Here is a 25,697-nt window from a genome sequence, read left to right on the forward strand (position 1 = left end):
AAAAACTCCTTTGCCATGAAGAAGATCCAAATTCAACCAGTTCAGGCTAGTAAACCTGTTTGAAAGACCTTTTTTCAGTGAAATGCAGCTTAGTGCAAAAACAGGCTGCTCTCGCTCTGAAACGCTCATTTTTCACATAAGCCACTTTTCAGCCTTAGGCGACTGTACAGTGCTAAAACAGCCTCCTATCGCTCTGAAACGCTCATTTTTGACATAACCCACTTTTCAGCCTTAATGAATTAAATTCCAGGTAAAAACTCATTTGCCATGAAGAAGATCCAAATTCAACCAGTTCAGGCTAGTAAACCTGTTTGAAAGACCTTTTTTCAGTGAAATGCAGCTTAGTGCAAAAACAGGCTGCTCTCGCTCTGAAACGCTCATTTTTCACATAAGCCACTTTTCAGCCTTAGGCGACTGTACAGTGCTAAAACAGCCTCCTCTCGCTCTGAAACGCTCATTTTTCACATAAGCCACTTTTCAGCCTTAGGCGACTGTACAGTGCTAAAACAGCCTCCAATCGCTCTGAAACGCTCATTTTTGACATAACCCACTTTTCAGCCTTAATGAATGAAATTCCAGGTAAAAACTCCTTTGCCATGAAGAAGATCCAAATTCAACAAGTTCAGGCTAGTAAACCTGTTTGAAAGACCTTTTTTCAGTGAAATGCAGCTTAGTGCAAAAACAGGCTGCTCTCGCTCTGAAACGCTCATTTTTCACATAAGCCACTTTTCAGCGCTAAAACAGCCTCCAATCGCTCTGAAACGCTCATTTTTGACATAAGCCACTTTTCAGCCTTAGGCGACTGTACAGTGCTAAAACAGCCTCCAATCGCTCTGAAACGCTCATTTTTGACATAAGCCACTTTTCACCTTTAATGAATGAAATTCCAGGTAAAAACTCCTTTGCCATGAAGAAGATCCAAATTCAACCAGTTCAGGCTAGTAAACCTGTTTGAAAGACCTTTTTTCAGTGAAATGCAGCTTAGTGCAAAAACAGGCTGCTCTCGCTCTGAAACGCTCATTTTTCACATAAGCCACTTTTCAGCGCTAAAACAGCCTCCAATCGCTCTGAAACGCTCATTTTTGACATAAGCCACTTTTCAGCCTTAGGCGACTGTACAGTGCTAAAACAGCCTCCTCTCGCTCTGAAACGCTCATTTTTCACATAAGCCACTTTTCAGCCTTAGGCGACTGTACAGTGCTAAAACAGCCTCCAATCGCTCTGAAACGCTCATTTTTGACATAACCCACTTTTCAGCCTTAATGAATTAAATTCCAGGTAAAAACTCATTTGCCATGAAGAAGATCCAAATTCAACCAGTTCAGGCTAGTAAACCTGTTTGAAAGACCTTTTTTCAGTGAAATGCAGCTTAGTGCAAAAACAGGCTGCTCTCGCTCTGAAACGCTCATTTTTCACATAAGCCACTTTTCAGCGCTAAAACAGCCTCCAATCGCTCTGAAACGCTCATTTTTGACATAAGCCACTTTTCAGCCTTAGGCGACTGTACAGTGCTAAAACAGCCTCCAATCGCTCTGAAACGCTCATTTTTGACATAAGCCACTTTTCACCTTTAATGAATGAAATTCCAGGTAAAAACTCCTTTGCCATGAAGAAGATCCAAATTCAACAAGTTCAGGCTAGTAAACCTGTTTGAAAGACCTTTTTTCAGTGAAATGCAGCTTAGTGCAAAAACAGGCTGCTCTCGCTCTGAAACGCTCATTTTTCACATAAGCCACTTTTCAGCCTTAGGCGACTGTACAGTGCTAAAACAGCCTCCTCTCGCTCTGAAACGCTCATTTTTCACATAAGCCACTTTTCAGCCTTAGGCGACTGTACAGTGCTAAAACAGCCTCCAATCGCTCTGAAACGCTCATTTTTGACATAACCCACTTTTCAGCCTTAATGAATGAAATTCCAGGTAAAAACTCCTTTGCCATGAAGAAGATCCAAATTCAACAAGTTCAGGCTAGTAAACCTGTTTGAAAGACCTTTTTTCAGTGAAATGCAGCTTAGTGCAAAAACAGGCTGCTCTCGCTCTGAAACGCTCATTTTTCACATAAGCCACTTTTCAGCGCTAAAACAGCCTCCAATCGCTCTGAAACGCTCATTTTTGACATAAGCCACTTTTCACCTTTAATGAATGAAATTCCAGGTAAAAACTCATTTGCCATGAAGAAGATCCAAATTCAACCAGTTCAGGCTAGTAAACCTGTTTGAAAGACCTTTTTTCAGTGAAATGCAGCTTAGTGCAAAAACAGGCTGCTCTCGCTCTGAAACGCTCATTTTTCACATAAGCCACTTTTCAGCGCTAAAACAGCCTCCAATCGCTCTGAAACGCTCATTTTTGACATAACCCACTTTTCAGCCTTAATGAATTAAATTCCAGGTAAAGACTCATTTGCCATGAAGAAGATCCAAATTCAACCAGTTCAGGCTAGTAAACCTGTTTGAAAGACCTTTTTTCAGTGAAATGCAGCTTAGTGCAAAAACAGGCTGCTCTCGCTCTGAAACGCTCATTTTTCACATAAGCCACTTTTCAGCGCTAAAACAGCCTCCAATCGCTCTGAAACGCTCATTTTTGACATAAGCCACTTTTCAGCCTTAGGCGACTGTACAGTGCTAAAACAGCCTCCAATCGCTCTGAAACGCTCATTTTTGACATAACCCACTTTTCAGCCTTAATGAATTAAATTCCAGGTAAAAACTCATTTGCCATGAAGAAGATCCAAATTCAACCAGTTCAGGCTAGTAAACCTGTTTGAAAGACCTTTTTTCAGTGAAATGCAGCTTAGTGCAAAAACAGGCTGCTCTCGCTCTGAAACGCTCATTTTTCACATAAGCCACTTTTCAGCGCTAAAACAGCCTCCAATCGCTCTGAAACGCTCATTTTTGACATAAGCCACTTTTCACCTTTAATGAATGAAATTCCAGGTAAAAACTCCTTTGCCATGAAGAAGATCCAAATTCATGCAGTTCAGGCTAGTAAACCTGGTTGAAAGACCTTTTTTCAGTGAAATGCAGCTTAGTGCAAAAACAGGCTGCTCTCGCTCTGAAACGCTCATTTTTCACATAAGCCACTTTTCAGCCTTAGGCGACTGTACAGTGCTAAAACAGCCTCCTATCGCTCTGAAACGCTCATTTTTGACATAACCCACTTTTCAGCCTTAATGAATTAAATTCCAGGTAAAAACTCATTTGCCATGAAGAAGATCCAAATTCAACCAGTTCAGGCTAGTAAACCTGTTTGAAAGACCGTTTTTCAGTGAAATGCAGCTTAGTGCAAAAACAGGCTGCTCTCGCTCTGAAACGCTCATTTTTCACATAAGCCACTTTTCAGCCTTAGGCGACTGTACAGTGCTAAAACAGCCTCCTATCGCTCTGAAACGCTCATTTTTGACATAACCCACTTTTCAGCCTTAATGAATTAAATTCCAGGTAAAAACTCATTTGCCATGAAGAAGATCCAAATTCAACCAGTTCAGGCTAGTAAACCTGTTTGAAAGACCTTTTTTCAGTGAAATGCAGCTTAGTGCAAAAACAGGCTGCTCTCGCTCTGAAACGCTCATTTTTCACATGAGCCACTTTTCAGCGCTAAAACAGCCTCCAATCGCTCTGAAACGCTCATTTTTCACATAAGCCACTTTTCAGCCCTAAAACAGCCTCCAATCGCTCTGAAACGCTCATTTTTGACATAAGCCACTTTTCAGCCTTAGGCGACTGTACAGTGCTAAAACAGCCTCCAATCGCTCTGAAACGCTCATTTTTGACATAAGCCACTTTTCAGCCTTAATGAATGAAATTCCAGGTAAAAACTCCTTTGCCATGAAGAAGATCCAAATTCAACAAGTTCAGGCTAGTAAACCTGTTTGAAAGACCTTTTTTCAGTGAAATGCAGCTTAGTGCAAAAACAGGCTGCTCTCGCTCTGAAACGCTCATTTTTCACATAAGCCACTTTTCAGCGCTAAAACAGCCTCCAATCGCTCTGAAACGCTCATTTTTCACATAAGCCACTTTTCAGCCTTAGGCGACTGTACAGTGCTAAAACAGCCTCCTATCGCTCTGAAACGCTCATTTTTGACATAACCCACTTTTCAGCCTTAATGAATTAAATTCCAGGTAAAAACTCATTTGCCATGAAGAAGATCCAAATTCAACCAGTTCAGGCTAGTAAACCTGTTTGAAAGACCGTTTTTCAGTGAAATGCAGCTTAGTGCAAAAACAGGCTGCTCTCGCTCTGAAACGCTCATTTTTCACATAAGCCACTTTTCAGCGCTAAAACAGCCTCCAATCGCTCTGAAACGCTCATTTTTCACATAAGCCACTTTTCAGCCTTAGGCGACTGTACAGTGCTAAAACAGCCTCCTATCGCTCTGAAACGCTCATTTTTGACATAACCCACTTTTCAGCCTTAATGAATTAAATTCCAGGTAAAAACTCATTTGCCATGAAGAAGATCCAAATTCAACCAGTTCAGGCTAGTAAACCTGTTTGAAAGACCTTTTTTCAGTGAAATGCAGCTTAGTGCAAAAACAGGCTGCTCTCGCTCTGAAACGCTCATTTTTCACATGAGCCACTTTTCAGCGCTAAAACAGCCTCCAATCGCTCTGAAACGCTCATTTTTCACATAAGCCACTTTTCAGCCCTAAAACAGCCTCCAATCGCTCTGAAACGCTCATTTTTGACATGAGCCACTTTTCAGCCTTAGGCGACTGTACAGTGCTAAAACAGCCTCCAATCGCTCTGAAACGCTCATTTTTGACATAAGCCACTTTTCAGCCTTAATGAATGAAATTCCAGGTAAAAACTCCTTTGCCATGAAGAAGATCCAAATTCAACAAGTTCAGGCTAGTAAACCTGTTTGAAAGACCTTTTTTCAGTGAAATGCAGCTTAGTGCAAAAACAGGCTGCTCTCGCTCTGAAACGCTCATTTTTCACATAAGCCACTTTTCAGCGCTAAAACAGCCTCCAATCGCTCTGAAACGCTCATTTTTCACATAAGCCACTTTTCAGCCTTAGGCGACTGTACAGTGCTAAAACAGCCTCCAATCGCTCTGAAACGCTCATTTTTGACATAAGCCACTTTTCACCTTTAATGAATGAAATTCCAGGTAAAAACTCCTTTGCCATGAAGAAGATCCAAATTCAACCAGTTCAGGCTAGTAAACCTGTTTGAAAGACCTTTTTTCAGTGAAATGCAGCTTAGTGCAAAAACAGGCTGCTCTCGCTCTGAAACGCTCATTTTTCACATAAGCCACTTTTCAGCCTTAGGCGACTGTACAGTGCTAAAACAGCCTCCTATCGCTCTGAAACGCTCATTTTTGACATAACCCACTTTTCAGCCTTAATGAATTAAATTCCAGGTAAAAACTCATTTGCCATGAAGAAGATCCAAATTCAACCAGTTCAGGCTAGTAAACCTGTTTGAAAGACCTTTTTTCAGTGAAATGCAGCTTAGTGCAAAAACAGGCTGCTCTCGCTCTGAAACGCTCATTTTTCACATAAGCCACTTTTCAGCCTTAGGCGACTGTACAGTGCTAAAACAGCCTCCTCTCGCTCTGAAACGCTCATTTTTCACATAAGCCACTTTTCAGCCTTAGGCGACTGTACAGTGCTAAAACAGCCTCCAATCGCTCTGAAACGCTCATTTTTGACATAACCCACTTTTCAGCCTTAATGAATGAAATTCCAGGTAAAAACTCCTTTGCCATGAAGAAGATCCAAATTCAACAAGTTCAGGCTAGTAAACCTGTTTGAAAGACCTTTTTTCAGTGAAATGCAGCTTAGTGCAAAAACAGGCTGCTCTCGCTCTGAAACGCTCATTTTTCACATAAGCCACTTTTCAGCGCTAAAACAGCCTCCAATCGCTCTGAAACGCTCATTTTTGACATAACCCACTTTTCAGCCTTAATGAATTAAATTCCAGGTAAAAACTCATTTGCCATGAAGAAGATCCAAATTCAACCAGTTCAGGCTAGTAAACCTGTTTGAAAGACCTTTTTTCAGTGAAATGCAGCTTAGTGCAAAAACAGGCTGCTCTCGCTCTGAAACGCTCATTTTTCACATAAGCCACTTTTCAGCGCTAAAACAGCCTCCAATCGCTCTGAAACGCTCATTTTTGACATAAGCCACTTTTCAGCCTTAGGCGACTGTACAGTGCTAAAACAGCCTCCAATCGCTCTGAAACGCTCATTTTTGACATAAGCCACTTTTCACCTTTAATGAATGAAATTCCAGGTAAAAACTCCTTTGCCATGAAGAAGATCCAAATTCAACCAGTTCAGGCTAGTAAACCTGTTTGAAAGACCTTTTTTCAGTGAAATGCAGCTTAGTGCAAAAACAGGCTGCTCTCGCTCTGAAACGCTCATTTTTCACATAAGCCACTTTTCAGCCTTAGGCGACTGTACAGTGCTAAAACAGCCTCCTCTCGCTCTGAAACGCTCATTTTTCACATAAGCCACTTTTCAGCCTTAGGCGACTGTACAGTGCTAAAACAGCCTCCAATCGCTCTGAAACGCTCATTTTTGACATAACCCACTTTTCAGCCTTAATGAATGAAATTCCAGGTAAAAACTCCTTTGCCATGAAGAAGATCCAAATTCAACAAGTTCAGGCTAGTAAACCTGTTTGAAAGACCTTTTTTCAGTGAAATGCAGCTTAGTGCAAAAACAGGCTGCTCTCGCTCTGAAACGCTCATTTTTCACATAAGCCACTTTTCAGCGCTAAAACAGCCTCCAATCGCTCTGAAACGCTCATTTTTGACATAAGCCACTTTTCACCTTTAATGAATGAAATTCCAGGTAAAAACTCCTTTGCCATGAAGAAGATCCAAATTCAACCAGTTCAGGCTAGTAAACCTGTTTGAAAGACCTTTTTTCAGTGAAATGCAGCTTAGTGCAAAAACAGGCTGCTCTCGCTCTGAAACGCTCATTTTTCACATAAGTCACTTTTCAGCGCTAAAACAGCCTCCAATCGCTCTGAAACGCTCATTTTTGACATAAGCCACTTTTCAGCCTTAGGCGACTTTACAGTGCTAAAACAGCCTCCTCTCGCTCTGAAACGCTCATTTTTCACATAAGCCACTTTTCAGCCTTAGGCGACTGTACAGTGCTAAAACAGCCTCCAATCGCTCTGAAACGCTCATTTTTGACATAACCCACTTTTCAGCCTTAATGAATTAAATTCCAGGTAAAAACTCATTTGCCATGAAGAAGATCCAAATTCAACCAGTTCAGGCTAGTAAACCTGTTTGAAAGACCTTTTTTCAGTGAAATGCAGCTTAGTGCAAAAACAGGCTGCTCTCGCTCTGAAACGCTCATTTTTCACATGAGCCACTTTTCAGCGCTAAAACAGCCTCCAATCGCTCTGAAACGCTCATTTTTCACATAAGCCACTTTTCAGCCCTAAAACAGCCTCCAATCGCTCTGAAACGCTCATTTTTGACATAAGCCACTTTTCAGCCTTAGGCGACTGTACAGTGCTAAAACAGCCTCCAATCGCTCTGAAACGCTCATTTTTGACATAAGCCACTTTTCAGCCTTAATGAATGAAATTCCAGGTAAAAACTCCTTTGCCATGAAGAAGATCCAAATTCAACAAGTTCAGGCTAGTAAACCTGTTTGAAAGACCTTTTTTCAGTGAAATGCAGCTTAGTGCAAAAACAGGCTGCTCTCGCTCTGAAACGCTCATTTTTCACATAAGCCACTTTTCAGCGCTAAAACAGCCTCCAATCGCTCTGAAACGCTCATTTTTCACATAAGCCACTTTTCAGCCTTAGGCGACTGTACAGTGCTAAAACAGCCTCCAATCGCTCTGAAACGCTCATTTTTGACATAAGCCACTTTTCACCTTTAATGAATGAAATTCCAGGTAAAAACTCCTTTGCCATGAAGAAGATCCAAATTCAACCAGTTCAGGCTAGTAAACCTGTTTGAAAGACCTTTTTTCAGTGAAATGCAGCTTAGTGCAAAAACAGGCTGCTCTCGCTCTGAAACGCTCATTTTTCACATAAGCCACTTTTCAGCCTTAGGCGACTGTACAGTGCTAAAACAGCCTCCTATCGCTCTGAAACGCTCATTTTTGACATAACCCACTTTTCAGCCTTAATGAATTAAATTCCAGGTAAAAACTCATTTGCCATGAAGAAGATCCAAATTCAACCAGTTCAGGCTAGTAAACCTGTTTGAAAGACCTTTTTTCAGTGAAATGCAGCTTAGTGCAAAAACAGGCTGCTCTCGCTCTGAAACGCTCATTTTTCACATAAGCCACTTTTCAGCCTTAGGCGACTGTACAGTGCTAAAACAGCCTCCTCTCGCTCTGAAACGCTCATTTTTCACATAAGCCACTTTTCAGCCTTAGGCGACTGTACAGTGCTAAAACAGCCTCCAATCGCTCTGAAACGCTCATTTTTGACATAACCCACTTTTCAGCCTTAATGAATGAAATTCCAGGTAAAAACTCCTTTGCCATGAAGAAGATCCAAATTCAACAAGTTCAGGCTAGTAAACCTGTTTGAAAGACCTTTTTTCAGTGAAATGCAGCTTAGTGCAAAAACAGGCTGCTCTCGCTCTGAAACGCTCATTTTTCACATAAGCCACTTTTCAGCGCTAAAACAGCCTCCAATCGCTCTGAAACGCTCATTTTTGACATAACCCACTTTTCAGCCTTAATGAATTAAATTCCAGGTAAAAACTCATTTGCCATGAAGAAGATCCAAATTCAACCAGTTCAGGCTAGTAAACCTGTTTGAAAGACCTTTTTTCAGTGAAATGCAGCTTAGTGCAAAAACAGGCTGCTCTCGCTCTGAAACGCTCATTTTTCACATAAGCCACTTTTCAGCGCTAAAACAGCCTCCAATCGCTCTGAAACGCTCATTTTTGACATAAGCCACTTTTCAGCCTTAGGCGACTGTACAGTGCTAAAACAGCCTCCAATCGCTCTGAAACGCTCATTTTTGACATAAGCCACTTTTCACCTTTAATGAATGAAATTCCAGGTAAAAACTCCTTTGCCATGAAGAAGATCCAAATTCAACCAGTTCAGGCTAGTAAACCTGTTTGAAAGACCTTTTTTCAGTGAAATGCAGCTTAGTGCAAAAACAGGCTGCTCTCGCTCTGAAACGCTCATTTTTCACATAAGCCACTTTTCAGCCTTAGGCGACTGTACAGTGCTAAAACAGCCTCCTCTCGCTCTGAAACGCTCATTTTTCACATAAGCCACTTTTCAGCCTTAGGCGACTGTACAGTGCTAAAACAGCCTCCAATCGCTCTGAAACGCTCATTTTTGACATAACCCACTTTTCAGCCTTAATGAATGAAATTCCAGGTAAAAACTCCTTTGCCATGAAGAAGATCCAAATTCAACAAGTTCAGGCTAGTAAACCTGTTTGAAAGACCTTTTTTCAGTGAAATGCAGCTTAGTGCAAAAACAGGCTGCTCTCGCTCTGAAACGCTCATTTTTCACATAAGCCACTTTTCAGCGCTAAAACAGCCTCCAATCGCTCTGAAACGCTCATTTTTGACATAAGCCACTTTTCACCTTTAATGAATGAAATTCCAGGTAAAAACTCCTTTGCCATGAAGAAGATCCAAATTCAACCAGTTCAGGCTAGTAAACCTGTTTGAAAGACCTTTTTTCAGTGAAATGCAGCTTAGTGCAAAAACAGGCTGCTCTCGCTCTGAAACGCTCATTTTTCACATAAGTCACTTTTCAGCGCTAAAACAGCCTCCAATCGCTCTGAAACGCTCATTTTTGACATAAGCCACTTTTCAGCCTTAGGCGACTTTACAGTGCTAAAACAGCCTCCTCTCGCTCTGAAACGCTCATTTTTCACATAAGCCACTTTTCAGCCTTAGGCGACTGTACAGTGCTAAAACAGCCTCCAATCGCTCTGAAACGCTCATTTTTGACATAACCCACTTTTCAGCCTTAATGAATTAAATTCCAGGTAAAAACTCATTTGCCATGAAGAAGATCCAAATTCAACCAGTTCAGGCTAGTAAACCTGTTTGAAAGACCTTTTTTCAGTGAAATGCAGCTTAGTGCAAAAACAGGCTGCTCTCGCTCTGAAACGCTCATTTTTCACATGAGCCACTTTTCAGCGCTAAAACAGCCTCCAATCGCTCTGAAACGCTCATTTTTCACATAAGCCACTTTTCAGCCCTAAAACAGCCTCCAATCGCTCTGAAACGCTCATTTTTGACATAAGCCACTTTTCAGCCTTAGGCGACTGTACAGTGCTAAAACAGCCTCCAATCGCTCTGAAACGCTCATTTTTGACATAAGCCACTTTTCAGCCTTAATGAATGAAATTCCAGGTAAAAACTCCTTTGCCATGAAGAAGATCCAAATTCAACAAGTTCAGGCTAGTAAACCTGTTTGAAAGACCTTTTTTCAGTGAAATGCAGCTTAGTGCAAAAACAGGCTGCTCTCGCTCTGAAACGCTCATTTTTCACATAAGCCACTTTTCAGCGCTAAAACAGCCTCCAATCGCTCTGAAACGCTCATTTTTCACATAAGCCACTTTTCAGCCTTAGGCGACTGTACAGTGCTAAAACAGCCTCCAATCGCTCTGAAACGCTCATTTTTGACATAAGCCACTTTTCACCTTTAATGAATGAAATTCCAGGTAAAAACTCCTTTGCCATGAAGAAGATCCAAATTCAACCAGTTCAGGCTAGTAAACCTGTTTGAAAGACCTTTTTTCAGTGAAATGCAGCTTAGTGCAAAAACAGGCTGCTCTCGCTCTGAAACGCTCATTTTTCACATAAGCCACTTTTCAGCCTTAGGCGACTGTACAGTGCTAAAACAGCCTCCTATCGCTCTGAAACGCTCATTTTTGACATAACCCACTTTTCAGCCTTAATGAATTAAATTCCAGGTAAAAACTCATTTGCCATGAAGAAGATCCAAATTCAACCAGTTCAGGCTAGTAAACCTGTTTGAAAGACCTTTTTTCAGTGAAATGCAGCTTAGTGCAAAAACAGGCTGCTCTCGCTCTGAAACGCTCATTTTTCACATAAGCCACTTTTCAGCCTTAGGCGACTGTACAGTGCTAAAACAGCCTCCTCTCGCTCTGAAACGCTCATTTTTCACATAAGCCACTTTTCAGCCTTAGGCGACTGTACAGTGCTAAAACAGCCTCCAATCGCTCTGAAACGCTCATTTTTGACATAACCCACTTTTCAGCCTTAATGAATGAAATTCCAGGTAAAAACTCCTTTGCCATGAAGAAGATCCAAATTCAACAAGTTCAGGCTAGTAAACCTGTTTGAAAGACCTTTTTTCAGTGAAATGCAGCTTAGTGCAAAAACAGGCTGCTCTCGCTCTGAAACGCTCATTTTTCACATAAGCCACTTTTCAGCCTTAGGCGACTGTACAGTGCTAAAACAGCCTCCTCTCGCTCTGAAACGCTCATTTTTCACATAAGCCACTTTTCAGCCTTAGGCGACTGTACAGTGCTAAAACAGCCTCCAATCGCTCTGAAACGCTCATTTTTGACATAACCCACTTTTCAGCCTTAATGAATGAAATTCCAGGTAAAAACTCCTTTGCCATGAAGAAGATCCAAATTCAACAAGTTCAGGCTAGTAAACCTGTTTGAAAGACCTTTTTTCAGTGAAATGCAGCTTAGTGCAAAAACAGGCTGCTCTCGCTCTGAAACGCTCATTTTTCACATAAGCCACTTTTCAGCGCTAAAACAGCCTCCAATCGCTCTGAAACGCTCATTTTTGACATAAGCCACTTTTCACCTTTAATGAATGAAATTCCAGGTAAAAACTCATTTGCCATGAAGAAGATCCAAATTCAACCAGTTCAGGCTAGTAAACCTGTTTGAAAGACCTTTTTTCAGTGAAATGCAGCTTAGTGCAAAAACAGGCTGCTCTCGCTCTGAAACGCTCATTTTTCACATAAGCCACTTTTCAGCGCTAAAACAGCCTCCAATCGCTCTGAAACGCTCATTTTTGACATAACCCACTTTTCAGCCTTAATGAATTAAATTCCAGGTAAAGACTCATTTGCCATGAAGAAGATCCAAATTCAACCAGTTCAGGCTAGTAAACCTGTTTGAAAGACCTTTTTTCAGTGAAATGCAGCTTAGTGCAAAAACAGGCTGCTCTCGCTCTGAAACGCTCATTTTTCACATAAGCCACTTTTCAGCGCTAAAACAGCCTCCAATCGCTCTGAAACGCTCATTTTTGACATAAGCCACTTTTCAGCCTTAGGCGACTGTACAGTGCTAAAACAGCCTCCAATCGCTCTGAAACGCTCATTTTTGACATAACCCACTTTTCAGCCTTAATGAATTAAATTCCAGGTAAAAACTCATTTGCCATGAAGAAGATCCAAATTCAACCAGTTCAGGCTAGTAAACCTGTTTGAAAGACCTTTTTTCAGTGAAATGCAGCTTAGTGCAAAAACAGGCTGCTCTCGCTCTGAAACGCTCATTTTTCACATAAGCCACTTTTCAGCGCTAAAACAGCCTCCAATCGCTCTGAAACGCTCATTTTTGACATAAGCCACTTTTCACCTTTAATGAATGAAATTCCAGGTAAAAACTCCTTTGCCATGAAGAAGATCCAAATTCATGCAGTTCAGGCTAGTAAACCTGGTTGAAAGACCTTTTTTCAGTGAAATGCAGCTTAGTGCAAAAACAGGCTGCTCTCGCTCTGAAACGCTCATTTTTCACATAAGCCACTTTTCAGCCTTAGGCGACTGTACAGTGCTAAAACAGCCTCCTATCGCTCTGAAACGCTCATTTTTGACATAACCCACTTTTCAGCCTTAATGAATTAAATTCCAGGTAAAAACTCATTTGCCATGAAGAAGATCCAAATTCAACCAGTTCAGGCTAGTAAACCTGTTTGAAAGACCGTTTTTCAGTGAAATGCAGCTTAGTGCAAAAACAGGCTGCTCTCGCTCTGAAACGCTCATTTTTCACATAAGCCACTTTTCAGCCTTAGGCGACTGTACAGTGCTAAAACAGCCTCCTATCGCTCTGAAACGCTCATTTTTGACATAACCCACTTTTCAGCCTTAATGAATTAAATTCCAGGTAAAAACTCATTTGCCATGAAGAAGATCCAAATTCAACCAGTTCAGGCTAGTAAACCTGTTTGAAAGACCTTTTTTCAGTGAAATGCAGCTTAGTGCAAAAACAGGCTGCTCTCGCTCTGAAACGCTCATTTTTCACATAAGCCACTTTTCAGCCTTAGGCGACTGTACAGTGCTAAAACAGCCTCCTCTCGCTCTGAAACGCTCATTTTTCACATAAGCCACTTTTCAGCCTTAGGCGACTGTACAGTGCTAAAACAGCCTCCAATCGCTCTGAAACGCTCATTTTTGACATAACCCACTTTTCAGCCTTAATGAATGAAATTCCAGGTAAAAACTCCTTTGCCATGAAGAAGATCCAAATTCAACAAGTTCAGGCTAGTAAACCTGTTTGAAAGACCTTTTTTCAGTGAAATGCAGCTTAGTGCAAAAACAGGCTGCTCTCGCTCTGAAACGCTCATTTTTCACATAAGCCACTTTTCAGCGCTAAAACAGCCTCCAATCGCTCTGAAACGCTCATTTTTGACATAACCCACTTTTCAGCCTTAATGAATTAAATTCCAGGTAAAAACTCATTTGCCATGAAGAAGATCCAAATTCAACCAGTTCAGGCTAGTAAACCTGTTTGAAAGACCTTTTTTCAGTGAAATGCAGCTTAGTGCAAAAACAGGCTGCTCTCGCTCTGAAACGCTCATTTTTCACATAAGCCACTTTTCAGCGCTAAAACAGCCTCCAATCGCTCTGAAACGCTCATTTTTGACATAAGCCACTTTTCAGCCTTAGGCGACTGTACAGTGCTAAAACAGCCTCCAATCGCTCTGAAACGCTCATTTTTGACATAAGCCACTTTTCACCTTTAATGAATGAAATTCCAGGTAAAAACTCCTTTGCCATGAAGAAGATCCAAATTCAACCAGTTCAGGCTAGTAAACCTGTTTGAAAGACCTTTTTTCAGTGAAATGCAGCTTAGTGCAAAAACAGGCTGCTCTCGCTCTGAAACGCTCATTTTTCACATAAGCCACTTTTCAGCCTTAGGCGACTGTACAGTGCTAAAACAGCCTCCTCTCGCTCTGAAACGCTCATTTTTCACATAAGCCACTTTTCAGCCTTAGGCGACTGTACAGTGCTAAAACAGCCTCCAATCGCTCTGAAACGCTCATTTTTGACATAACCCACTTTTCAGCCTTAATGAATGAAATTCCAGGTAAAAACTCCTTTGCCATGAAGAAGATCCAAATTCAACAAGTTCAGGCTAGTAAACCTGTTTGAAAGACCTTTTTTCAGTGAAATGCAGCTTAGTGCAAAAACAGGCTGCTCTCGCTCTGAAACGCTCATTTTTCACATAAGCCACTTTTCAGCGCTAAAACAGCCTCCAATCGCTCTGAAACGCTCATTTTTGACATAAGCCACTTTTCACCTTTAATGAATGAAATTCCAGGTAAAAACTCCTTTGCCATGAAGAAGATCCAAATTCAACCAGTTCAGGCTAGTAAACCTGTTTGAAAGACCTTTTTTCAGTGAAATGCAGCTTAGTGCAAAAACAGGCTGCTCTCGCTCTGAAACGCTCATTTTTCACATAAGTCACTTTTCAGCGCTAAAACAGCCTCCAATCGCTCTGAAACGCTCATTTTTGACATAAGCCACTTTTCAGCCTTAGGCGACTTTACAGTGCTAAAACAGCCTCCTCTCGCTCTGAAACGCTCATTTTTCACATAAGCCACTTTTCAGCCTTAGGCGACTGTACAGTGCTAAAACAGCCTCCAATCGCTCTGAAACGCTCATTTTTGACATAACCCACTTTTCAGCCTTAATGAATTAAATTCCAGGTAAAAACTCATTTGCCATGAAGAAGATCCAAATTCAACCAGTTCAGGCTAGTAAACCTGTTTGAAAGACCTTTTTTCAGTGAAATGCAGCTTAGTGCAAAAACAGGCTGCTCTCGCTCTGAAACGCTCATTTTTCACATGAGCCACTTTTCAGCGCTAAAACAGCCTCCAATCGCTCTGAAACGCTCATTTTTCACATAAGCCACTTTTCAGCCCTAAAACAGCCTCCAATCGCTCTGAAACGCTCATTTTTGACATAAGCCACTTTTCAGCCTTAGGCGACTGTACAGTGCTAAAACAGCCTCCAATCGCTCTGAAACGCTCATTTTTGACATAAGCCACTTTTCAGCCTTAATGAATGAAATTCCAGGTAAAAACTCCTTTGCCATGAAGAAGATCCAAATTCAACAAGTTCAGGCTAGTAAACCTGTTTGAAAGACCTTTTTTCAGTGAAATGCAGCTTAGTGCAAAAACAGGCTGCTCTCGCTCTGAAACGCTCATTTTTCACATAAGCCACTTTTCAGCGCTAAAACAGCCTCCAATCGCTCTGAAACGCTCATTTTTCACATAAGCCACTTTTCAGCCTTAGGCGACTGTACAGTGCTAAAACAGCCTCCAATCGCTCTGAAACGCTCATTTTTGACATAAGCCACTTTTCACCTTTAATGAATGAAATTCCAGGTAAAAACTCCTTTGCCATGAAGAAGATCCAAATTCAACCAGTTCAGGCTAGTAAACCTGTTTGAAAGACCTTTTTTCAGTGAAATGCAGCTTAGTGCAAAAACAGGCTGCTCTCGCTCTGAAACGCTCATTTTTCACATAAGCCACTTTTCAGCCTTAGGCGACTGTACAGTGCTAAAACAGCCTCCTATCGCTCTGAAACGCTCATTTTTGACATAACCCACTTTTCAGCCTTAATGAATTAAATTCCAGGTAAAAACTCATTTGCCATGAAGAAGATCCAAATTCAACCAGTTCAGGCTAGTAAACCTGTTTGAAAGACCTTTTTTCAGTGAAATGCAGCTTAGTGCAAAAACAGGCTGCTCTCGCTCTGAAACGCTCATTTTTCACATAAGCCACTTTTCAGCCTTAGGCGACTGTACAGTGCTAAAACAGCCTCCTCTCGCTCTGAAACGCTCATTTTTCACATAAGCCACTTTTCAGCCTTAGGCGACTGTACAGTGCTAAAACAGCCTCCAATCGCTCTGAAACGCTCATTTTTGACATAACCCACTTTTCAGCCTTAATGAATGAAATTCCAGGTAAAAACTCCTTTGCCATGAAGAAGATCCAAATTCAACAAGTTCAGGCTAGTAAACCTGTTTGAAAGACCTTTTTTCAGTGAAATGCAGCTTAGTGCAAAAACAGGCTGCTCTCGCTCTGAAACGCTCATTTTTCACATAAGCCACTTTTCAGCCTTAGGCGACTGTACAGTGCTAAAACAGCCTCCTCTCGCTCTGAAACGCTCATTTTTCACATAAGCCACTTTTCAGCCTTAGGCGACTGTACAGTGCTAAAACAGCCTCCAATCGCTCTGAAACGCTCATTTTTGACATAACCCACTTTTCAGCCTTAATGAATGAAATTCCAGGTAAAAACTCCTTTGCCATGAAGAAGATCCAAATTCAACAAGTTCAGGCTAGTAAACCTGTTTGAAAGACCTTTTTTCAGTGAAATGCAGCTTAGTGCAAAAACAGGCTGCTCTCGCTCTGAAACGCTCATTTTTCACATAAGCCACTTTTCAGCGCTAAAACAGCCTCCAATCGCTCTGAAACGCTCATTTTTGACATAAGCCACTTTTCACCTTTAATGAATGAAATTCCAGGTAAAAACTCATTTGCCATGAAGAAGATCCAAATTCAACCAGTTCAGGCTAGTAAACCTGTTTGAAAGACCTTTTTTCAGTGAAATGCAGCTTAGTGCAAAAACAGGCTGCTCTCGCTCTGAAACGCTCATTTTTCACATAAGCCACTTTTCAGCGCTAAAACAGCCTCCAATCGCTCTGAAACGCTCATTTTTGACATAACCCACTTTTCAGCCTTAATGAATTAAATTCCAGGTAAAGACTCATTTGCCATGAAGAAGATCCAAATTCAACCAGTTCAGGCTAGTAAACCTGTTTGAAAGACCTTTTTTCAGTGAAATGCAGCTTAGTGCAAAAACAGGCTGCTCTCGCTCTGAAACGCTCATTTTTCACATAAGCCACTTTTCAGCGCTAAAACAGCCTCCAATCGCTCTGAAACGCTCATTTTTGACATAAGCCACTTTTCAGCCTTAGGCGACTGTACAGTGCTAAAACAGCCTCCAATCGCTCTGAAACGCTCATTTTTGACATAACCCACTTTTCAGCCTTAATGAATTAAATTCCAGGTAAAAACTCATTTGCCATGAAGAAGATCCAAATTCAACCAGTTCAGGCTAGTAAACCTGTTTGAAAGACCTTTTTTCAGTGAAATGCAGCTTAGTGCAAAAACAGGCTGCTCTCGCTCTGAAACGCTCATTTTTCACATAAGCCACTTTTCAGCGCTAAAACAGCCTCCAATCGCTCTGAAACGCTCATTTTTGACATAAGCCACTTTTCACCTTTAATGAATGAAATTCCAGGTAAAAACTCCTTTGCCATGAAGAAGATCCAAATTCATGCAGTTCAGGCTAGTAAACCTGGTTGAAAGACCTTTTTTCAGTGAAATGCAGCTTAGTGCAAAAACAGGCTGCTCTCGCTCTGAAACGCTCATTTTTCACATAAGCCACTTTTCAGCCTTAGGCGACTGTACAGTGCTAAAACAGCCTCCTATCGCTCTGAAACGCTCATTTTTGACATAACCCACTTTTCAGCCTTAATGAATTAAATTCCAGGTAAAAACTCATTTGCCATGAAGAAGATCCAAATTCAACCAGTTCAGGCTAGTAAACCTGTTTGAAAGACCGTTTTTCAGTGAAATGCAGCTTAGTGCAAAAACAGGCTGCTCTCGCTCTGAAACGCTCATTTTTCACATAAGCCACTTTTCAGCCTTAGGCGACTGTACAGTGCTAAAACAGCCTCCTATCGCTCTGAAACGCTCATTTTTGACATAACCCACTTTTCAGCCTTAATGAATTAAATTCCAGGTAAAAACTCATTTGCCATGAAGAAGATCCAAATTCAACCAGTTCAGGCTAGTAAACCTGTTTGAAAGACCTTTTTTCAGTGAAATGCAGCTTAGTGCAAAAACAGGCTGCTCTCGCTCTGAAACGCTCATTTTTCACATAAGCCACTTTTCAGCCTTAGGCGACTGTACAGTGCTAAAACAGCCTCCTCTCGCTCTGAAACGCTCATTTTTCACATAAGCCACTTTTCAGCCTTAGGCGACTGTACAGTGCTAAAACAGCCTCCAATCGCTCTGAAACGCTCATTTTTGACATAACCCACTTTTCAGCCTTAATGAATGAAATTCCAGGTAAAAACTCCTTTGCCATGAAGAAGATCCAAATTCAACAAGTTCAGGCTAGTAAACCTGTTTGAAAGACCTTTTTTCAGTGAAATGCAGCTTAGTGCAAAAACAGGCTGCTCTCGCTCTGAAACGCTCATTTTTCACATAAGCCACTTTTCAGCGCTAAAACAGCCTCCAATCGCTCTGAAACGCTCATTTTTGACATAACCCACTTTTCAGCCTTAATGAATTAAATTCCAGGTAAAAACTCATTTGCCATGAAGAAGATCCAAATTCAACCAGTTCAGGCTAGTAAACCTGTTTGAAAGACCTTTTTTCAGTGAAATGCAGCTTAGTGCAAAAACAGGCTGCTCTCGCTCTGAAACGCTCATTTTTCACATAAGCCACTTTTCAGCGCTAAAACAGCCTCCAATCGCTCTGAAACGCTCATTTTTGACATAAGCCACTTTTCAGCCTTAGGCGACTGTACAGTGCTAAAACAGCCTCCAATCGCTCTGAAACGCTCATTTTTGACATAAGCCACTTTTCACCTTTAATGAATGAAATTCCAGGTAAAAACTCCTTTGCCATGAAGAAGATCCAAATTCAACCAGTTCAGGCTAGTAAACCTGTTTGAAAGACCTTTTTTCAGTGAAATGCAGCTTAGTGCAAAAACAGGCTGCTCTCGCTCTGAAACGCTCATTTTTCACATAAGCCACTTTTCAGCCTTAGGCGACTGTACAGTGCTAAAACAGCCTCCTCTCGCTCTGAAACGCTCATTTTTCACATAAGCCACTTTTCAGCCTTAGGCGACTGTACAGTGCTAAAACAGCCTCCAATCGCTCTGAAACGCTCATTTTTGACATAACCCACTTTTCAGCCTTAATGAATGAAATTCCAGGTAAAAACTCCTTTGCCATGAAGAAGATCCAAATTCAACAAGTTCAGGCTAGTAAACCTGTTTGAAAGACCTTTTTTCAGTGAAATGCAGCTTAGTGCAAAAACAGGCTGCTCTCGCTCTGAAACGCTCATTTTTCACATAAGCCACTTTTCAGCGCTAAAACAGCCTCCAATCGCTCTGAAACGCTCATTTTTGACATAAGCCACTTTTCACCTTTAATGAATGAAATTCCAGGTAAAAACTCCTTTGCCATGAAGAAGATCCAAATTCAACCAGTTCAGGCTAGTAAACCTGTTTGAAAGACCTTTTTTCAGTGAAATGCAGCTTAGTGCAAAAACAGGCTGCTCTCGCTCTGAAACGCTCATTTTTCACATAAGTCACTTTTCAGCGCTAAAACAGCCTCCAATCGCTCTGAAACGCTCATTTTTGACATAAGCCACTTTTCAGCCTTAGGCGACTTTACAGTGCTAAAACAGCCTCCTCTCGCTCTGAAACGCTCATTTTTCACATAAGCCACTTTTCAGCCTTAGGCGACTGTACAGTGCTAAAACAGCCTCCAATCGCTCTGAAACGCTCATTTTTGACATAACCCACTTTTCAGCCTTAATGAATTAAATTCCAGGTAAAAACTCATTTGCCATGAAGAAGATCCAAATTCAACCAGTTCAGGCTAGTAAACCTGTTTGAAAGACCTTTTTTCAGTGAAATGCAGCTTAGTGCAAAAACAGGCTGCTCTCGCTCTGAAACGCTCATTTTTCACATGAGCCACTTTTCAGCGCTAAAACAGCCTCCAATCGCTCTGAAACGCTCATTTTTCACATAAGCCACTTTTCAGCCCTAAAACAGCCTCCAATCGCTCTGAAACGCTCATTTTTGACATAAGCCACTTTTCAGCCTTAGGCGACTGTACAGTGCTAAAACAGCCTCCAATCGCTCTGAAACGCTCATTTTTGACATAAGCCACTTTTCAGCCTTAATGAATGAAATTCCAGGTAAAAACTCCTTTGCCATGAAGAAGATCCAAATTCAACAAGTTCAGGCTAGTAAACCTGTTTGAAAGACCTTTTTTCAGTGAAATGCAGCTTAGTGCAAAAACAGGCTGCTCTCGCTCTGAAACGCTCATTTTTCACATAAGCCACTTTTCAGCGCTAAAACAGCCTCCAATCGCTCTGAAACGCTCATTTTTCACATAAGCCACTTTTCAGCCTTAGGCGACTGTACAGTGCTAAAACAGCCTCCAATCGCTCTGAAACGCTCATTTTTGACATAAGCCACTTTTCACCTTTAATGAATGAAATTCCAGGTAAAAACTCCTTTGCCATGAAGAAGATCCAAATTCAACCAGTTCAGGCTAGTAAACCTGTTTGAAAGACCTTTTTTCAGTGAAATGCAGCTTAGTGCAAAAACAGGCTGCTCTCGCTCTGAAACGCTCATTTTTCACATGAGCCACTTTTCAGCGCTAAAACAGCCTCCAATCGCTCTGAAACGCTCATTTTTCACATAAGCCACTTTTCAGCCCTAAAACAGCCTCCAATCGCTCTGAAACGCTCATTTTTGACATAAGCCACTTTTCAGCCTTAGGCGACTGTACAGTGCTAAAACAGCCTCCAATCGCTCTGAAACGCTCATTTTTGACATAAGCCACTTTTCAGCCTTAATGAATGAAATTCCAGGTAAAAACTCCTTTGCCATGAAGAAGATCCAAATTCAACAAGTTCAGGCTAGTAAACCTGTTTGAAAGACCTTTTTTCAGTGAAATGCAGCTTAGTGCAAAAACAGGCTGCTCTCGCTCTGAAACGCTCATTTTTCACATAAGCCACTTTTCAGCGCTAAAACAGCCTCCAATCGCTCTGAAACGCTCATTTTTCACATAAGCCACTTTTCAGCCTTAGGCGACTGTACAGTGCTAAAACAGCCTCCAATCGCTCTGAAACGCTCATTTTTGACATAAGCCACTTTTCACCTTTAATGAATGAAATTCCAGGTAAAAACTCCTTTGCCATGAAGAAGATCCAAATTCAACCAGTTCAGGCTAGTAAACCTGTTTGAAAGACCTTTTTTCAGTGAAATGCAGCTTAGTGCAAAAACAGGCTGCTCTCGCTCTGAAACGCTCATTTTTCACATAAGCCACTTTTCAGCCTTAGGCGACTGTACAGTGCTAAAACAGCCTCCTATCGCTCTGAAACGCTCATTTTTGACATAACCCACTTTTCAGCCTTAATGAATTAAATTCCAGGTAAAAACTCATTTGCCATGAAGAAGATCCAAATTCAACCAGTTCAGGCTAGTAAACCTGTTTGAAAGACCTTTTTTCAGTGAAATGCAGCTTAGTGCAAAAACAGGCTGCTCTCGCTCTGAAACGCTCATTTTTCACATAAGCCACTTTTCAGCCTTAGGCGACTGTACAGTGCTAAAACAGCCTCCTCTCGCTCTGAAACGCTCATTTTTCACATAAGCCACTTTTCAGCCTTAGGCGACTGTACAGTGCTAAAACAGCCTCCAATCGCTCTGAAACGCTCATTTTTGACATAACCCACTTTTCAGCCTTAATGAATGAAATTCCAGGTAAAAACTCCTTTGCCATGAAGAAGATCCAAATTCAACAAGTTCAGGCTAGTAAACCTGTTTGAAAGACCTTTTTTCAGTGAAATGCAGCTTAGTGCAAAAACAGGCTGCTCTCGCTCTGAAACGCTCATTTTTCACATAAGCCACTTTTCAGCGCTAAAACAGCCTCCAATCGCTCTGAAACGCTCATTTTTGACATAACCCACTTTTCAGCCTTAATGAATTAAATTCCAGGTAAAAACTCATTTGCCATGAAGAAGATCCAAATTCAACCAGTTCAGGCTAGTAAACCTGTTTGAAAGACCTTTTTTCAGTGAAATGCAGCTTAGTGCAAAAACAGGCTGCTCTCGCTCTGAAACGCTCATTTTTCACATAAGCCACTTTTCAGCGCTAAAACAGCCTCCAATCGCTCTGAAACGCTCATTTTTGACATAAGCCACTTTTCAGCCTTAGGCGACTGTACAGTGCTAAAACAGCCTCCAATCGCTCTGAAACGCTCATTTTTGACATAAGCCACTTTTCACCTTTAATGAATGAAATTCCAGGTAAAAACTCCTTTGCCATGAAGAAGATCCAAATTCAACCAGTTCAGGCTAGTAAACCTGTTTGAAAGACCTTTTTTCAGTGAAATGCAGCTTAGTGCAAAAACAGGCTGCTCTCGCTCTGAAACGCTCATTTTTCACATAAGCCACTTTTCAGCCTTAGGCGACTGTACAGTGCTAAAACAGCCTCCTCTCGCTCTGAAACGCTCATTTTTCACATAAGCCACTTTTCAGCCTTAGGCGACTGTACAGTGCTAAAACAGCCTCCAATCGCTCTGAAACGCTCATTTTTGACATAACCCACTTTTCAGCCTTAATGAATGAAATTCCAGGTAAAAACTCCTTTGCCATGAAGAAGATCCAAATTCAACAAGTTCAGGCTAGTAAACCTGTTTGAAAGACCTTTTTTCAGTGAAATGCAGCTTAGTGCAAAAACAGGCTGCTCTCGCTCTGAAACGCTCATTTTTCACATAAGCCACTTTTCAGCGCTAAAACAGCCTCCAATCGCTCTGAAACGCTCATTTTTGACATAAGCCACTTTTCACCTTTAATGAATGAAATTCCAGGTAAAAACTCCTTTGCCATGAAGAAGATCCAAATTCAACCAGTTCAGGCTAGTAAACCTGTTTGAAAGACCTTTTTTCAGTGAAATGCAGCTTAGTGCAAAAACAGGCTGCTCTCGCTCTGAAACGCTCATTTTTCACATAAGTCACTTTTCAGCGCTAAAACAGCCTCCAATCGCTCTGAAACGCTCATTTTTGACATAAGCCACTTTTCAGCCTTAGGCGACTTTACAGTGCTAAAACAGCCTCCTCTCGCTCTGAAACGCTCATTTTTCACATAAGCCACTTTTCAGCCTTAGGCGACTGTACAGTGCTAAAACAGCCTCCAATCGCTCTGAAACGCTCATTTTTGACATAACCCACTTTTCAGCCTTAATGAATTAAATTCCAGGTAAAAACTCATTTGCCATGAAGAAGATCCAAATTCAACCAGTTCAGGCTAGTAAACCTGTTTGAAAGACCTTTTTTCAGTGAAATGCAGCTTAGTGCAAAAACAGGCTGCTCTCGCTCTGAAACGCTCATTTTTCACATGAGCCACTTTTCAGCGCTAAAACAGCCTCCAATCGCTCTGAAACGCTCATTTTTCACATAAGCCACTTTTCAGCCCTAAAACAGCCTCCAATCGCTCTGAAACGCTCATTTTTGACATAAGCCACTTTTCAGCCTTAGGCGACTGTACAGTGCTAAAACAGCCTCCAATCGCTCTGAAACGCTCATTTTTGACATAAGCCACTTTTCAGCCTTAATGAATGAAATTCCAGGTAAAAACTCCTTTGCCATGAAGAAGATCCAAATTCAACAAGTTCAGGCTAGTAAACCTGTTTGAAAGACCTTTTTTCAGTGAAATGCAGCTTAGTGCAAAAACAGGCTGCTCTCGCTCTGAAACGCTCATTTTTCACATAAGCCACTTTTCAGCGCTAAAACAGCCTCCAATCGCTCTGAAACGCTCATTTTTCACATAAGCCACTTTTCAGCCTTAGGCGACTGTACAGTGCTAAAACAGCCTCCAATCGCTCTGAAACGCTCATTTTTGACATAAGCCACTTTTCACCTTTAATGAATGAAATTCCAGGTAAAAACTCCTTTGCCATGAAGAAGATCCAAATTCAACCAGTTCAGGCTAGTAAACCTGTTTGAAAGACCTTTTTTCAGTGAAATGCAGCTTAGTGCAAAAACAGGCTGCTCTCGCTCTGAAACGCTCATTTTTCACATAAGCCACTTTTCAGCCTTAGGCGACTGTACAGTGCTAAAACAGCCTCCTATCGCTCTGAAACGCTCATTTTTGACATAACCCACTTTTCAGCCTTAATGAATTAAATTCCAGGTAAAAACTCATTTGCCATGAAGAAGATCCAAATTCAACCAGTTCAGGCTAGTAAACCTGTTTGAAAGACCTTTTTTCAGTGAAATGCAGCTTAGTGCAAAAACAGGCTGCTCTCGCTCTGAAACGCTCATTTTTCACATAAGCCACTTTTCAGCCTTAGGCGACTGTACAGTGCTAAAACAGCCTCCTCTCGCTCTGAAACGCTCATTTTTCACATAAGCCACTTTTCAGCCTTAGGCGACTGTACAGTGCTAAAACAGCCTCCAATCGCTCTGAAACGCTCATTTTTGACATAACCCACTTTTCAGCCTTAATGAATGAAATTCCAGGTAAAAACTCCTTTGCCATGAAGAAGATCCAAATTCAACAAGTTCAGGCTAGTAAACCTGTTTGAAAGACCTTTTTTCAGTGAAATGCAGCTTAGTGCAAAAACAGGCTGCTCTCGCTCTGAAACGCTCATTTTTCACATAAGCCACTTTTCAGCGCTAAAACAGCCTCCAATCGCTCTGAAACGCTCATTTTTGACATAACCCACTTTTCAGCCTTAATGAATTAAATTCCAGGTAAAAACTCATTTGCCATGAAGAAGATCCAAATTCAACAAGTTCAGGCTAGTAAACCTGTTTGAAAGACCTTTTTTCAGTGAAATGCAGCTTAGTGCAAAAACAGGCTGCTCTCGCTCTGAAACGCTCATTTTTCACATAAGCCACTTTTCAGCGCTAAAACAGCCTCCAATCGCTCTGAAACGCTCATTTTTGACATAAGCCACTTTTCAGCCTTAGGCGACTGTACAGTGCTAAAACAGCCTCCAATCGCTCTGAAACGCTCATTTTTGACATAAGCCACTTTTCACCTTTAATGAATGAAATTCCAGGTAAAAACTCCTTTGCCATGAAGAAGATCCAAATTCAACCAGTTCAGGCTAGTAAACCTGTTTGAAAGACCTTTTTTCAGTGAAATGCAGCTTAGTGCAAAAACAGGCTGCTCTCGCTCTGAAACGCTCATTTTTCACATAAGCCACTTTTCAGCCTTAGGCGACTGTACAGTGCTAAAACAGCCTCCTCTCGCTCTGAAACGCTCATTTTTCACATAAGCCACTTTTCAGCCTTAGGCGACTGTACAGTGCTAAAACAGCCTCCAATCGCTCTGAAACGCTCATTTTTGACATAACCCACTTTTCAGCCTTAATGAATGAAATTCCAGGTAAAAACTCCTTTGCCATGAAGAAGATCCAAATTCAACAAGTTCAGGCTAGTAAACCTGTTTGAAAGACCTTTTTTCAGTGAAATGCAGCTTAGTGCAAAAACAGGCTGCTCTCGCTCTGAAACGCTCATTTTTCACATAAGCCACTTTTCAGCGCTAAAACAGCCTCCAATCGCTCTGAAACGCTCATTTTTGACATAAGCCACTTTTCACCTTTAATGAATGAAATTCCAGGTAAAAACTCCTTTGCCATGAAGAAGATCCAAATTCAACCAGTTCAGGCTAGTAAACCTGTTTGAAAGACCTTTTTTCA

This window comes from Pagrus pagrus (assembly GCF_965226575.1).
Source record: "Pagrus pagrus genome assembly, contig: HAP1_SCAFFOLD_30, whole genome shotgun sequence".
NCBI lineage: Eukaryota > Metazoa > Chordata > Actinopteri > Spariformes > Sparidae > Pagrus > Pagrus pagrus.